This window comes from Macaca mulatta, chromosome 1 (genome assembly GCF_049350105.2).
Source record: "Macaca mulatta isolate MMU2019108-1 chromosome 1, T2T-MMU8v2.0, whole genome shotgun sequence".
NCBI classification, from domain to species: domain Eukaryota; kingdom Metazoa; phylum Chordata; class Mammalia; order Primates; family Cercopithecidae; genus Macaca; species Macaca mulatta.
This window is the reverse complement of record NC_133406.1, coordinates 236,744,355-236,759,955: the sequence shown is the minus strand read 5'-3', so window position 1 is coordinate 236,759,955 and position 15,601 is coordinate 236,744,355. Positions and strand designations below refer to the sequence as shown.

Below are 15,601 nucleotides of genomic sequence, written 5' to 3'. Positions count from 1 at the left end.
GTTGGGGTCTTGCTATGCTGCCCAGGCTGATGTCACACTCCTGGGCTTAAGCAATGCTGTTGTCTCCACCCCACAGAGCGCTAGGAGTGAGCCACCATGCCTGGCCCAGTTTTTAATGCTTGGACATCTCCAAAATCAGGACGTATCTTGTAATAGAAGACGTCTCACCATCGCGGTCAGCCATGTAGCCACTGGGCCTGTCTGTGCCTGGACAAGACACTGGCCTGCCTTTGCCTGAACAAGACAGCCTCAGTCCCAAAGCTTGCAGATGGGTGTGGGCCTGGAAGAAAATTCTCAGGACAACGGTGGAGCACGCTTGCCCCTAGGAGACCAAGTGGCCAGGGATGTGGAGAATCAGCCTTTCTCAGAAGTCCCCTAAGCAGGAGGCAGCAGGCTGACTCCATCAACCCCAGGCAGGCTTCTGGGTCCCACCGCTACGGCTCTTCATCCTTTCACGTGTTCTTCGAGCATCAGCTGCACCCTGGATGCTTCTGACAGCTCAGAGGACAGGAGCGTGAGGACAAGCACAGGGCTCGATGGCTTGGAGGGAAATGGAGTTGGAAGATTTGGACTTAATAATGTGCACAAATTTTAGAAATATCTTAACAAATTTTATTTTGCTGATATCTTTCTTTTATGTGTGTGCCAAAGTGATGGCCAGTACAAATCCATGTCTAATTAAGTCCAGAAGAGCTCCTTCATAAGTGTAAAATGAAAGTTATGAGTGATAAGAAAGCGTCATGTCAGTTTAATTGGCAGCATTTTCTCTTTCTTAGTGGTTCATAAAATAGCCCAGTGCTTTGCTATCGACGGTGTCTTAAATTCGGTGAATATTCAAAGTTAAATCTAATGCTGAACAGCGGCTGTGTGCCAGGCGGGTGACGTGTGTGCTGTGTGTGTTCGCTCATCTAATGCTCATGACACCTTGTCAGCTGTGAGGGAGGAGAGGGGACTGGGGAGCCCCAGGGATGGGAGTGCAGGGTGCAGTTTGGAAAGTGGGGAGTGGTCAGGGGTCGCCCCTGGGAGAGGTTTGAGCCAAGACTGCAGGTGGCAAGGGGGTCATGCCTGAGCCTGGGAGGTAGGGGGGTCCCAGGTCCCAGCAGTTCTGTTTATTTTTTATTTTATTTTTAAAATTTTTGAGACAGAGACTCACTCTGTCACTCAGGCTGGAGTGCAGTGGCACCATCGGCCCACTGTAGCCTCCGCCTCCCGGGTTCAAGTGATTCTCCTGCCTGAACCTCCCAGGAGCTGGGATTACAGGCACGCACCATCATGCCTGGCTAATTTTTGTATTTTCAGTAGAGACAGCGTTTTACCATGTTGGCCAGGCTGGTCTCGAACTCCTGACCTCAGGTGATCCGCCTGCCTCGGCCTCCCAAAGTGCTGGGATTATAGATGTGAGCCACCGCGCCCGACCCCCAGCAGTTCTCGGGAGGCTTCTGGGCACAGGGCCCTGGGTTGCTGAGGCACAGCGGTGTCTGTGACCACCATGAATCAACCAGGTGCTCTTGAATCTGCCTTGCCTTGTGGTCCTGGGTGAAGCCAGAGCTGCCCAGAAGGACACATCACAGAGAGGAGTGGGGCCACACTGCCGACGGGGCGGGCCTGGAGTTGCCCACAGGCAGGGGCTTTGATCTTCAGGCCTGAAGACGTTTGCGGTTTTGAGATGAAAGGGAAGGAAGGGCTCGGATCCGCGTTTTCTTTGTGATCCCTTCTTTCACCCATGGCCCTCTGGTCTCCTCTGGGGAGCAGTGTGTACGGGCTCTGCCTCTGCTGGCTCCGGCTGCTCTGAGACCAGGGTGCCCCCGGCCAGGTTCTGGTGAGGACCCTTTCTGGTGCAGCCTTCTTGCTGCGTCCTCACTTGGTGGAAAGAGGGAGAGGCCGCACTCCGGGGATCCCCTTTATAAGGGCCCTAATCCCGTTCGTCAGGCTCCACCCTCATGACCTATGACCTCCCAAAGTTCACACTTCCTGTTACCATCGCTTTAGAGGTTAGGATTTCAACATACTCATTTGAGGGGCCACAAACAGTCCCAAACGGCTTCTCCCCTGCTCAGCAGCCCGCAGCGCCCTCCCTGCCGGCCACAGCCTTCCCGGCAAATGCACAGGTCTCCCTAACTGAGTCCCAGCCTCCCTCTTCCCATGTCTTGGAGTGCTGAGGTAGGTTGAGAGCTGGCCTCAGGGCCGGCTCTGTGGGGCAGGGTCCTGAAACAGCCAGAGCCCCGCTTAGATGTTTCCTGTGTGGAGGGGCCAGACCCTCTGCAGGCTGCTCTGGGGGTGAACAGACCAAGGCCACCTCCAGGATCATTGAGTGCCGGGCCCAGGCACGGGTGCTCTAGGGCCCCTGATTCTAATCCTTTTCCCTCGGTCACTAACTGCTTTCCAAGAGCAGGTGGCAGAGGCGTAGGAGACTCACACCCTCGGGCCATGAGGTTCTCTGGCTCTGCCAGGGCTCGAACATATCGGGGGTAAGCGCTCAGTCACTTACAGCTCAGGGTTTGTTGTGCATTTTCACGTCTTGCCCTCCCCAAGGACAGTCACATAGGGACTGCTGAGCACGCACTGGGCACAGAAGAGGGCTGGACACACAGGAGACGCCCCGTGGCCTTCAGTGATGGAGGCCGTGTGAAGGGCTGTTCACTGGGGCAGTTTCTTCATTGGTGTAGTTGGTGGATTCCGTGGGTCCTGGAGGTGCCTAGGGGATTTGGTCAAATCAGCACAAGCCCCAGTTGCCCCAGGCAGCAGTGGCTGCAGACTCCACACACCCTCATGACTGGCTTGAAGACCTCCAGCTGCTGGCCGGGGAGGCAGCACCTTCCGAGAGTCACGTGTCAGGAGTGACAGAGCATTGCTGTGTGGCTCAGGGTGGCAGTGAACAGAGAAAGCTTTCGATATCCATGAGCTGAGTGCGGAGGAAGGAGACCCAGGATGGGGGTGGGAATGCAGGGGGCTCGTCGGACTGTCACTGGCAGAGCACCTCCCCTGGGCCTCCACTGGCATCGTTCCCAGTGTCTCCATGGCCTAGATAACAAAATGTTACTATGTGGAGCGTCGAATAGACAAAATCCATCCGTTCCCTGATGCTTTCCTCCCACCTGGGCCCTAAAGTTTTCCAGGATGATGTGCAAAGCTCAGCCTTTGAGCGCGGATTCCAGGACGGCTGGCGCAGAGGCTGCTTCACCTGGAGCGTGGGCAAAGCATCGTTCCAAAAGTGTCTATAGGTTTTTATGTAACACTTTGGTGAACGTGGGCTTTTGTGTTCAAGCGCTTTTGCAGTATAGCTGCCCTGGAGGTCCGGCCTGTGTGCTTCTCGGGGCGTTCACGTTGGAAGGGAGAGGGAAGCTGTGGCAGCACCACTTGGGGTCTGGGCTGGTGGCAGAGAGGCTGTTTGGATGGGTGGTGGGGGGCAGCCAGGCTGAGTGAGATGAGGCTTTGAGGGACCAGGAGGGGCTGGAAAAGGGAGAGGGGACATGTGATGTCCTGGGACAATTTGCTTTTTATATCACAAGCAACAGTGACACCTGCCCAGGGCACCCTAAATGCTGCCATGGGGTTGACATACGAGGCTGTGGGAAAGAGCTGTTGTGCTGGGCATTCATGGAGATGCCCACATGTCCCAGTGCCAGCAGTGTACCTGCCCAGGCCCAGGTCTCTGTCTCTGTCTTCTCTCCTGGGCTCTGCTGGCACCAGCAGTTCCCACACCCCAGGGCATGGACGGGATGGCTCTGCTGGAGCAGAGCTGCAGCCCCCATGGATGAGCTTCCGCTAGAAGCCCATGTTTCAGAACGAATTGGAGGTGCTTGCTCTTCCCCCTCTGTAGGACTCTGTGAAAAATCTCACTTCTGAGCCTCGGCAGCAGCAGTGCTCTGGGTGATGGAAGCAGCGCCCCTCCTTGCTCGTCCCAGAGCCAAAACTGCACAGAAGCCAGCTGCTTTCAGATCCACCACTCCTCCAGCCTGGCTGCTGCCCTCCGGCTGCTGGGAGAAACCAGCCTCCCCACTGTGGCTTTGCCTGTGGCTGGCCCTGGCCTGTGGGCATTGAGAACCCTGGAGCCAGTGGGCACTCTGATGGGTACAGTGCCTCTACCAGGGCTGCCAGTGGGCACTCTGATGGGTACAGCACCTCTGCCAGGCCCACACAGCACACTGGGGGCAGAGCAGCTTGTTCTCCTGGCAGCCTGAGTCTGCTTATTAGCCACATGGCCGTGGGTAAACTATTTACTATCTCCCCCACCCCCACAGTTCAACTCAGCTGTAAGGTGGGCATGGGAGTTTCCCGTCTCAGCTGGGATGAGCATGATTGGATTTTCTAACTTTGGCACTCAGGGAACACTCAGGTACTGACCCAGAAGTAGGTGGATTTTCTTGAGGATAAGGAGGATACGGCAGGTTAGACAATGGGTGTGCCACTGTCAAGAAAATACAGGGAGTAGTCTCCATATTTCATCCTGAATCCCATGGTGGAGAATGTCCCACTCCTTTCTGCTCCTCACTCTAATCCTCAGGGCTGTCATGGGTGCCCAGGTGGAGCACTGCACAACTTTGGGGGCACCATCCATGTAGATGACACCGAAAGCAGCAGCCCTAGAGTTACACAGGACATGACTCACTCACCAGAAAGCTGGTCCTCAGCCATGTCACGTACGCAGCCCCCAGGATGTGTGCCCGGGGGATGTCGGGGCCTCCTTGTGCAGTAGATAGTTCCAGGTTGTGCTGCGTGAGGAAGGGGTGCCCTTGGGGGCAGGGTGGGGAAAGATGACGCCTGAGAGGCAACTGCTCTGTGGCCTCGAGCTCGCTGCTGGATGTGGGGGGTCGGCCGTGAGGACCAGTGCCTCCAGACTTCAGGCCAGGCCATGGGCACTGGGGCACAGCTTCCTTTTCCACAACAGGGACCAGTTCCCTTGGAGCACGGCCAGCCCTGGCCTCTCTGACTGTGCCACCGCTCATCGGATCCAGCAGGGTCACTCTGTGATCACTGTGGTAGGTGCAAGGGGACTCAGCTGAAACCAGAAACTCCTCCTAGGCCAAGACGTTTGTTACTGTGGTGGGCAGGGTAATGGCCCCCAAAGTTGTCTGCATCCCACTCCCCAGAGCCAGTGGATATGTCACCTGGCAGGGCAGAGGGGGACTAAGGTTGCAGATGGAATTTAGGTTGCTCGTGAGCTGACCTGAAAATGGGGAGGTGGCCCTGGATTAACTGTGCGGCCCAGAGTCATCACAAAAGTCCTCACATGGGGAAGAGGAGGCAGGAGAAGAGGTGAGAGAAATGCTGTGCCGGCCTGACTGAGGGATGAGAGCGGCTGCTGGAAGCTGCAAACGGCAAGGAACATATCCCCCCAGAACCCGCAGAAGGAGCACAGCTGCTTATAGGCAAGGGGGCCCTGTTTCAGACTTCTGACCTCCAGAGCTACAAGGCAATACTTTCATGTTGTTTTAAGATGCTAAATTTCCAGTCATTTGTTGCAACAGCAATCGGAAACTATATTAGAGCTTTCCTTTGTGTCTCAGCCAGGCACAGTGGCTCATGCCTGTAATCCCAGCACTTTGGGAGCCTCAGGTGGGTGGATCACTTGAGACCAGGAGTTCGAGACCAGCCTGACCAATAGGGTGAAACCACGTCTCTATCAAAAATACAAAAATAGGCTGGGCATGGTGGCACATGTCGGTAGTCCCAGCTACTTGGGAGGCTGAGGCAGGAGAAATGCTTGAACCTGGGAGGCAGAGGTTGCAGTGAGCTGAGATCACGCCACTGCACTCCAACCTGGGTGACAGAGCAAGACTCTGTCTGAAAACAAAAACAAAAACAAAAAAAGAGTTCCTTTGTGTTTCGAAGTTGCCACATTAAGGAACGAAACAACACTGAGGTTTGTTATGGTCCAAAAAAAAAATCTGGCAGGCATGGTGGCTTACGCCTGCAATCCCAGCACTTTGGGAGGCCGAGGCAGGAGGATGGCTTGAGCCCAGGAGTTTGAGACCAGCCTGGGTAACGGAGTGAGACCCTCTCTCTACAAGAAAAAGTCTTTGGGAGGCTGAGGTGGGCGGATCACTCGAGGCCAGGAGTTCAAGGCTAGCCTGCCCAGCATGGCAAAACTCCATCCCTACTAAAAGTACAAAAAATGTAGCCAGGCATGGTGGCTCACACCCCTGTAATCCCAGCTACTCAGGAGGCTGAGGCATGAGAATTGTTTAAATCTCAGAGGGTGAAGCTGCAGCGAGCCGAGATGGCTCCACTGCACTCCACACTCCAGCCTGGGTGACACAGCAAGACTCCATCTCAAAAAAAAAAAAAAGTCTTAAGAAGTTTATAATTACAAACATCTGCTATTCTATTGCTCCTTCCATCAGCAGGTAACAGCAACTGTGTTGATGGCAGGCCAGGCCAGGAGACTGGAGCCAGGCTGCGGAATTGCCTTGCACCTGGGCTGAGCCTGGGTGTGGGTTGTTCCCCTCGCCGGGCCTCAGTTTCCTCATCTGTGCAAAGCTGGGAGTGAGGCTGGTCTATCTCCGCTTCAGTCCCTCAGGAGACTGTCATCTGAAGTCACTGGGACTCCACGCTCTGAGTGTCTCAGGGGACACGGAATCACGGCAGGCTCCTGAGGGCGGGCAGCAGAGGCTCCGAGCCCTCGGATGAGCAGCCAAGCACCTTGTGCATTGGTCCCACACAGACTTTGCTGTTTAACCTCATGCTCCTCCCAAATGAAATCCTCGCTCCAATGGGGCCTGCCTGCTCCGTGTGCCTGGAATGTTCCACGTCCCTCCCTGCCCCCTCTGCCTTAGGTCTTATCTGCCCCGTGCCTGCCCCGTCTTCTGTGCCAGCTCACTTCCCTCGTCTTCCACAGTGCTAGCCACTGAGTTCTGCTTTCCTGAACCCCACACTCTCTGGCTGCCCCATATCCAGCTACTAATCAAGATAGGGAGGTAGCAAGGCAGTACACGATGTTCCAGAATCTTCCACTTCTTACCTTCAAAAGGAAAAGGGAGGCGAGGGGGTCTCCTCAGAAGGAGGAGGAGGCTTTCCCAGCAAAGCCTGAAGAACAAGGGTGTGTTGGGGCTGAAGATGGGGTGTAGGTGGGATGGGCTGCTCCTATGCCCTGAATGTCTGGGGCCAAGGGGCCAGTGTCTGGGGCTCGTGCTCTGCCCTGAAGCCACCAGAGGCAGAGCCCAGGCTACATGACCTTGTGTCTTGGGAGCCTGTGCACTGCCGACCCCTCAGGGAAATAGGAACGGCACCGGGGTTCCTGTCTTGGGCCACTGGCACTGCAGAGGTTGGGAGCGGTGGGCTCATAGTAGGCACTGGGTGCTGGCTCACTTGTTCACTTTGGAGCATTCACAGTGGGCTCTGCCACTGAACACACAGCAGTCTGCAGGAGCTAGAGCAGCAGCCTCCTTCCTTTCCAAGGGACAGAAACCCAGGCGCAGAGGTACTGAATCAGCCGCTCCAAGTCCCACAGCTAACAAGTGCCAGAGTGGAGACTAGAACCTCAGTTGCTGCCCACGCTCCTGTCCTTAGTTTCCGCCGGGCATCCTTCTCTGTTTTGCACACAAGGCACTCTGTGTGTGGTGCAAGGTGGGTCGGGAGCAACACAGGTTCCTCCCTGTGTGTCTGCAGGGTAGACAGACTCATCCCCTGCCAGCCAGGACCCCAGGAGACAGGTCCCAGAAGAGCTTCCATACAGCACGATGGAGGAGAGAGGGGAGCACGTTTCCCTCTGCAATGTATTTGTAGAATCAAACATTTGAATAGGCGTGAATGATTCACATTACAGAGAGACCTGATGCACACGAAGAGGCAGGGTGACTGCTGAGTGGCAGTCCTTTTCAATAGGGTTTGGGTTACATCAGCAGGAGACCATTTCAGAGGAAGAGCAAGAGGGGTTCAGGCTGGGCATGAGGGAGGGGGATGCAGAAGGCAGGGCGGAGGCCTCACCTGCCCAGCCCAGATGGGGCTGTTTGCATCCCCCGGAGGGGGCAATGCAGGGGTGAGGGCCACGCCCATAGCCGGGAGCTGTGTATCCTGTGCTGTGGCCACGTGGACCATGTGGAAATGCAACAGAAAGTCCCAGGCATCCCATCATTTTTTCCCACCTTGTTGGAGCAGCTCCTCTGAAGGGAGAGCCCTGGAGCCCTGTGCTGATGGGTCACCTGCTGCCATCTGCAGTTGTTTTTTTTTTTTCTTTTTGAGACGGAGTCTCGCTCTGTCGCCCAGGCTGGAGTGCAGTGGTGCGATGTCTGCTCACTGCAAGCTCTGCCACCTGGGTTCATGCCATTCTCCTGCCTCAGCCTCCTGAGTAGCTGGGACTACAGGTGCCCGCCACCACCCCCAGCTATTTTTTTTTTTTTTGTATTTTTAGTAGAGACGGGGTTTCATCGTGTTAGCCAGGATGGTCTCGATCTTCTGACCTCGTGATCTGCCCGCCTCGGCCTCCCAAAGTGCTGGGATTACAGGCATGAGCCCCTGCACCCGGCCTGCCAACTGCAATTTCTCCTGTTTTCTGCAGTGGCGGGAGGCTGGAGGCAGGGCCCCCCTAGAGCCCACAACACCACAGCCCCTGGGCCAGGAGCTCACAGGAAAGTCTGTACTTCCTCCAGCTCCTGCTGGGGTCAAAGAGAGGGTCTTGGGCTACAGGGCTGCCCCATCTGTGCCGACTCTGGGGCCACCTCTGGTCCCTGGGCAGGGTGTGGGTCCTGGGGAGAGCTTCACAGACCCAGTGATTCAGCCAGGGCTTGCCCACTTGCAAGACACCCACTTCGAAATGGAATTGGAAAGGAGGGTGTAATTAATTAGTGCCCCTGGGAGTTCCTGAAGGGCTCTGGGGGTGGCCCTCCAGGCGGAGCTGGACTCATGGGTCCAGGCGATGGCCTCAGGACTCTCTCTCCTGGACAGTCCCTCTCCTGGCTCTGTGGGCCTTTGCCTGACCTCTCTTGCTGTGGCCTGATGCTTCCCTGCAGCTTCCTCGTCATCCTCAAGAAGGGCCCTGCCTGGCTCCGCCTGGGTCCCTGATGCTCTCATTATCTACGGCTGTTCACAAGTTACCCAGTTTAGAGCAACAGACATTGATGGTCTCTCATGGTTTCTGAGCGTTTAGAATCTAGGAGGGACTTAGCTGGGGGTTCTGCCTCAGCGTTTCTCACGAGGTTGCCATCAAGCTGTCAGCCAAGGCTGCTTCGTCTGAAGATTCGACTGGGGCCAGAGGGGCTGCTTCCAGGCCCACTCACTTGCTGCTGGCTGGGTCCAGGATGCAGCTCCTCGCCTGATGGCCTCTCTGGAAGGCTGCTTCACAGCATGGCTGCTTTCTGTCCCCATAATTTGAGAGTGAGGAGAGAAAGGGGTGGGGGGAGAGAGACAGGAAAAGGGTTGAGAGACAGGAAAAGGGTAGTGAGACAGACAGAGACAGAGACAGAGACAGAGACAGAGAGACAGAAAGAGACAGGCAGAGAGACAGAAGAAGGGAAGTGAAAGAGACAGAGACAGAGACAGAGAAAGACAGAAAAAGGGAAGACAGAGAGACAGAGACAGAGAGAGAAAAAAGGGAAGTAGAGAGAGACAGAGACAGAAAAAAAGGAAGTGAGAGACAGAGACAAAGAAAAAGGGAAGTGAGAGAGACAGAGGAGACAGACAGAGAGAGAGAGAGACAGAAAAAAAAGCAAGAGATAGACAGAGACAGATACAGAGACAGAGAGAAAAGGGAAGTGAGAGAGACAGAGAGAAAAAGAGAGAAAAAGGAAGAGAAAGAGAGAGAAGAGGGAGAGACAGAAATAGGGAGGTAAGAGGGAGACAGAGACATAAAAAGAGGATGAGACAGAGAGAGACAGAGAGAAAAGGAAGAGGAGAGTGACAGAGATAGATACAAAGAAGGAAACACAGTCTTTTTATAACCTGATCTCAGAGGTGACGTCATTCTTTTGTCAGATGGTCACACAGACCAGTCCCAATGCCATGGGGAGGGAACTGTGCAAAGGTGTGAATACCAGGAGGTGGGGTCACTGGGCAGCTGGCCACCCACATGCCCAAGCTGGACCTGTCCCTGTTTCCAGCTCCAGTGACTCCCTTGTGCCTGCAAAGTGGAGGTCACATGACTAGTACCCCTTACCCTGGATGACATGAAGAGAGGCCTGGCAGTTCTCCCCAGCGTGTGACTGCCCTGCCAGAGCGGGGGGCAAGTGATGGCGTGAGAGCCTCTTATCCAATTGCTGTCAGTGTGTGACTGGGGGGAACATTCTCTATCCCTGTTTCTGTTTGCTAAGATATTGTTGCCCATGTGTTCTCTCTGTTGTTAGTGTTGAGTTTCTCAGGCTTAGCTTGGAAACTGTAGCCCTGTCTAACTTCTGGTGAAGGATGCCGACACATCTCCCCTAACGCTGCAATAAAGAAAGCTGTGCTTGGAAACGTCACCTCTAATGAAGCCATCTTCCAAGATCCTGGACTCTAGAAAGTGTCTTGTGTCTGGAAAAGGTCACTTGCATCTTAAAAGTGAGCTGTAATTCTGATAAGGTGTCTTCATAATGTGTTGAAGTGGCAATAATATTTGAACCAACATCTTTGTTTTCTTTCTTTCTTTTTTTTTTTTGAGATGGAGTCTTGCTCTGTTGCCCAGGCTGGAGTGCAGTGGCCGGATCTCAGCTCACTGCAAGCTCCGCCTCCCGGGTTCACGCCATTCTCCTGCCTCAGCCTCCCAAGTAGCTGGGACTACAGGCGCCCGCCACCTCGCCCGGCTAGTTTTTTGTATTTTTTAGTAGAGACGGGGTTTCACCGGGTTAGCCAGGATGGTTTCGATCTCCTGACCTCGTGATCTGCCCATCTCGGCCTCCCAAAGTGCTGGGATTACAGGCTTGAGCCACCTCGCCTGGCCTTGTTTTCTTAAAAGTATAATATTTGTTATTTTTATTTATTAAGCCAGAATAAAATCATTAGCACATTTTACTTCTTTCCCGAGAATAGAGGAGTAAAAAAGAGAGAAAATAATCCTTCTCTGATCCTGTTGGATTTTTAAAATTTAAGCAAAGTGAGAATCTAATGATTTTTAAATGAACAGCAATAACTCTATGAGGAAAGTTGATTTATTCAATTGTAGGAAGTTCATTTCTAAGCTGTTATATCTGAAGGGTGCATGGGGACTCCCTGTGGCGAAAATCAGACGGACCAGGTGGCGCCAGGTGCTTCTCCATGGCTGTAGTTGGCAAATGGCGTTTCCATGCCCGGGAATTCTGGCCAAGCTCTGCTGTGTAGAATTTGAGGGATGTGATCAGACAATTGTTTATCTTTTGAAGTGGAGCCCAAACTACCCCTGTTCATAAACAGTTGGTTTCCTGTAGTGTCTCTCTGGAGGTATGGAGACATTTAATCCCAGCAGGAATTTTGATTAAATTCCTTGCCTGTACCCCCGGTTGTCAACCTCAGCAACAACACCCATGCATCACCAGCCACCGTGGTGTCTCTGCTCTCTGGCTTCTACCAAAAGCCCAATGATTGCTTTTGAAAGACATGATTATTTGCAGGATACGCAGTCCGTCCATGTCTCTGGGTACCCTGAAGTCTACCTCTGGAGGAAGAAGTCCGCATATCTAGACCATAGGACCATGCATGTGCAAAGAGGGCTCCTCACTGAGGCAGTTTCCTGCTGTGCCACTGACTTCTGCTGAGGCCTTTGTGAAAAACAGCTGCGTGCAGGGTGTCCTCCTGCCGTATTTCTCCATGAAAACGGTATTGAGAATTATATTCCCATTTTATCACACAGCATTCCCGGGTCAACTGCTACAGAATTTTCTTTTCAGGAACACATGTGTTGCCTTCTTTCTGATAGGGAGACCCACCCACCCGTTCATCTGTCTCCATGTGGTCTGCCAGCGGGCTTGGAACCACGTCTGAAGCCTCACCTCTAGGAGCCAGTTTTGTCTCCTCCTCGTCCCTGCTTCTTATCACTCGTGGCACTTTTCTCTTGGGTCCTGACCCTCCCTTTCAGTTGGTGTTTTTCATCTTTGGGAAACACCCAGGCATGGGGGCAGAAGCTTGGGTTTTAGATTTGGCTGGGCCGGGTTCAAATCTCAACTGTGTGGCCTCAAACAAGTGACTTGGACTTCTCTGAGCCTAACCATTGCCGATTTTTCATCTCTTATATGAAGTGAGCCCTGTTTTGCAGGTCAGGGAGCTGGGGCCTAGCTAGGATCCAAAAGATTATTGCAGTTTCTCATAAAACAAGTGCATAGTAGTTAATATTTGCCATAGGGTGTACAAAAAGATTCATTGATTGCCTTCCTGTTTTTAATCTTCAGAGAAAGATGGATGGGATTTCAGTAGCTCAGGGTTGAGAATGTTGCCTCTGTGTATTTTTGGAGACGAACCTTCCGAAGCAATGGGAGCTCATGCTGCCTGCAAACCAGGGCATCAGCCAGCGTTCACTCTCAGACTTACCGGACAATAGAACCCTCTCCCATGGAAGGCACATCGGGACCCACTTCAGACAATGCTGCTGTGTGTTATGGGCCAGAACTTTAAACAAGAAGTAGGGGTGGCCTCGTTCCCTGGGGCTGTTGTGTGCGGATGACCTGGAGGAGGCTGTGGTGGGGCCAGGCAGGGCCAGTGGACTGAGCCATGCATCAGAGTGACCGGCCACACTTTAGAATGGAGATTCCTGGGCCTCTCCCTGGCTGCTGTGGTTCAGCAGGGGCGGCGGGGACGAAGGAGCTCCCAGGTGATCTGACTCCTGGGAGCAGGGTTTGGGTAGGCCCTGGGCCTATTGAGGTCAGGGTCTGGTGACCCTAATTCCTTCCAACCCTGGATACGGGTCTAGTCCACAACCTGCCAGGGAGGGTTTGCCAAATCTGTTACTCTTCTGCCAAGTAAACCACCAGAAACGAGACCCTGTTTTAGAAATTGTTACTTACATCCCCTTTGGCTTATTTTTTTTTCTTTCAAAAGTGACTGGATGGCAGAGGTGATAAAGCTGGGAAGAGAGGCATCCTGGAACGGCCCGTGTTATGAAAACCCAGAGTTTCACTTAGATGGACAGCCGCGAGGGGGCCGGTGCTCCCGGCAGTGATTGAGTTACCCTCAGCAGCAGGGTCCTGAGGTCACAATCCCTGCTGGAGGAGTGACTGATGCCAGACTCCAGGGCCCACCTTGGGTGACCCTGGGATGTCAATGAGTGATCGCTGGCCACTTGGTTCTGGGCCACCCACATGCCCAGAGACCTCAAGGCGGGCTGATGTCCAACCAGCAAAGCAGAGCAATCCTTCTGGAAGCCTCTCTCCACAGGGAGCTGGCTGCTCCTTCATCACTCCCATCTGAGGGCTCTGGCTGCAGCCGTCTGTCACGCTGAGCAGCTCTGTGGTGGATTTTATGCTGCTTGCTGTGTGTCTCTTTTGTCGAGATCTCCACTCTCTCTGGATTCTCTCCTCTGGCTTGGGCCATGCTCACTCATCCAGCTTTGGAAGGACATTTGTCCTCTAGCTTCCTCCAGGAGGGGGATTTGTCTTAGAGAGTGGCACTTTCTCTTCCCTCCCCAGCCCTTGTGCACCTTCTGCAGCGAGGGGAGTCCCCTGGTGCTGAGAGGAGAGGGAGGAGAGCCAGGCAGGGCCTGCGGGACCCCAGCAGGGGTGCCCTGGCCACCTCGAGTGTCTGAGACTCACGGTCTATTAAAAATGGAAAAGCAGACTGGGCACCATGGCTCATACCTGTAATCCCAGCACTTTGGGAGGCTGAGGCAGGTGGATCACTTGAGGTCAGGAGTTCAAGACCAGCCTGGCCAACGTGGTGAAACCTCATCTCTACTAACAATACAAACGTTAGCTGGGCATGGTGGTGCATGCCTGTAATCCCAGCTACTTGGGAGGCTGAGGCAGGAGAATCACTGGAACCTGGGAGGCGGAGGTTGCAGTAAGCAGAGATTGTGCCGCTGCACTCCAGCCTGGGTGACAGAGCAAGACTCTGTCTCAAAAAAAAAAAAAAAAAAAGGGAAAACAACAAAGTTAGCGCTGAGCAGAGTTTCAGGATTCTAGACCTGGTTTAAAATGCATTACATGGAATAACATGTTTAATCTGCAAGTTAACTCTCTGATATAGCGAGTCAGATTATCACAATTTTGACAAGATAAAGGCACAAAACAGGATACAAGATTTTTTTAAAAAAAGGACAGAAACCCATTAATTCTAAATAATTAAAGATCAATTCATTAAATACACCTATCGTTGAACCTTGAACGACATGGGTTTGAACTGGCTGGGTCCATTTATACGTGGATTTTCCTCTGCCTCTGCCACTCCTGAGACAGCAAGACCAACCCCTTCTCTTCCTCTTCCTCCTCCTCAGGTTCCTCAATGTGAAGACCACAACGATGAAGATCTTTCTGGCTGAGTTCAGTTTCAGTGGCTCACACCTGTAATCTTAGCACTTTGGGAGGCCAAGGTGGGTGAATTGCTTGAGCCCAAGAGTTTGAGATCAGCTTTAGCAATGCAGTGAAACTCCATCTCTACAAAAAATTAGCAGGGTGTGTGCCTGTAGTCCCAGTTACCCGGGAGGCTGAGGTGGGAGGACCTGAGCCCAGGGAGGTTGAGGCTGCAGTGAGCCCTGATTGCGCCACTGCACTCCAGCCTGGGAGTGTAGTCTCAAAGAAAACCCAGTCTCAAAAAATGAAACAAAACACCCAAAAAAGATCTTAAGATGATCCACTTCTGCTTAATGATAAGTGAATATTTTTTCCTTATGATTTTCTTAATAACATTTTCTTTTCTCTAGCTTACTTTATTGTAAGAATATAGTATATAATTATATAACATATAAAATACGTGTTAACTGACTGTTTATGGTATTGGTAAGACTTCTGGTCAACAGTAGGCTGTTAGTAATTAAGTTTTGGGGGAGTCAAAAGTGTAAAGCAATACACTTTATGGGGGCAGAGCTCCTAACCCCAATGCTGTTCGAGGGTCAATCTAATTGAACAGCTTCAAAAAATATCAAGCAATACTTACAAATTCAGGGAGAAAAACATACATCAACAATTGTAGTTGGAGCTTTTAATGATCAAACAGAGAAAAGAAAACACACACTGATGTCTTGATCAATACAGTGAGTAAGCTAGAGATATGAGATACGCAGAGAACTTACCACTCATCAGACGGAGGCTATGCCTTTCCCTCATGCACGCACACACCATTTACCACAATAGGCCAGACACAGAGCCATGAAGGAAGTCTCAGTGAAGTTCTAATAGTTAATACAAAATAAACTGCATTCTCTAACCACACATCAATGACATTAAATATAACAAAAGAATTTTTTTAACAACTCCAGTATTTTGGAAAGTAATTAATATATTTATGGATAGCCCTTGGAAATGATTGAGGAAATTAAGAAGTGCATAGAGGAGTTCTCTATTTATGTGAGCACTTCCTCTGTGTGTACCCAATGTGACATGCCCAAGTCAGTGACATGCCTTCAGGCGAAGCCAAGGCAGGTCTTAAAGGGAAATTGAAAGCTTCAAATGCTTTCGTTAGGAAACAACAAATGGGGAAAACAAACCAGCCAGGTATTTAACACAAGCAGCTGGAAAAAGAGCAAGAGAGCAACACCTATCCAACTCCATTCCCAGAAAACATAAGAAAGGAG

General features: G+C 52.4%; 1 long non-coding RNA gene across 1 annotated transcript in view; it reads left to right on the top strand.

The window, feature by feature from the left end:
- LOC144336820 (uncharacterized) overlaps nucleotides 1-14,819 on the top strand; it is a 41,011-nt gene extending 26,192 nt beyond the window's left edge. Inside the window, exons 3-4 of the long non-coding RNA XR_013409143.1 lie at nucleotides 11,772-11,924; nucleotides 12,916-14,819. This is a non-coding gene — a long non-coding RNA (uncharacterized LOC144336820). The remainder of the gene's footprint in view (nucleotides 1-11,771; nucleotides 11,925-12,915) is intronic.
- Nucleotides 14,820-15,601: the final 782 nt, after the last annotated feature.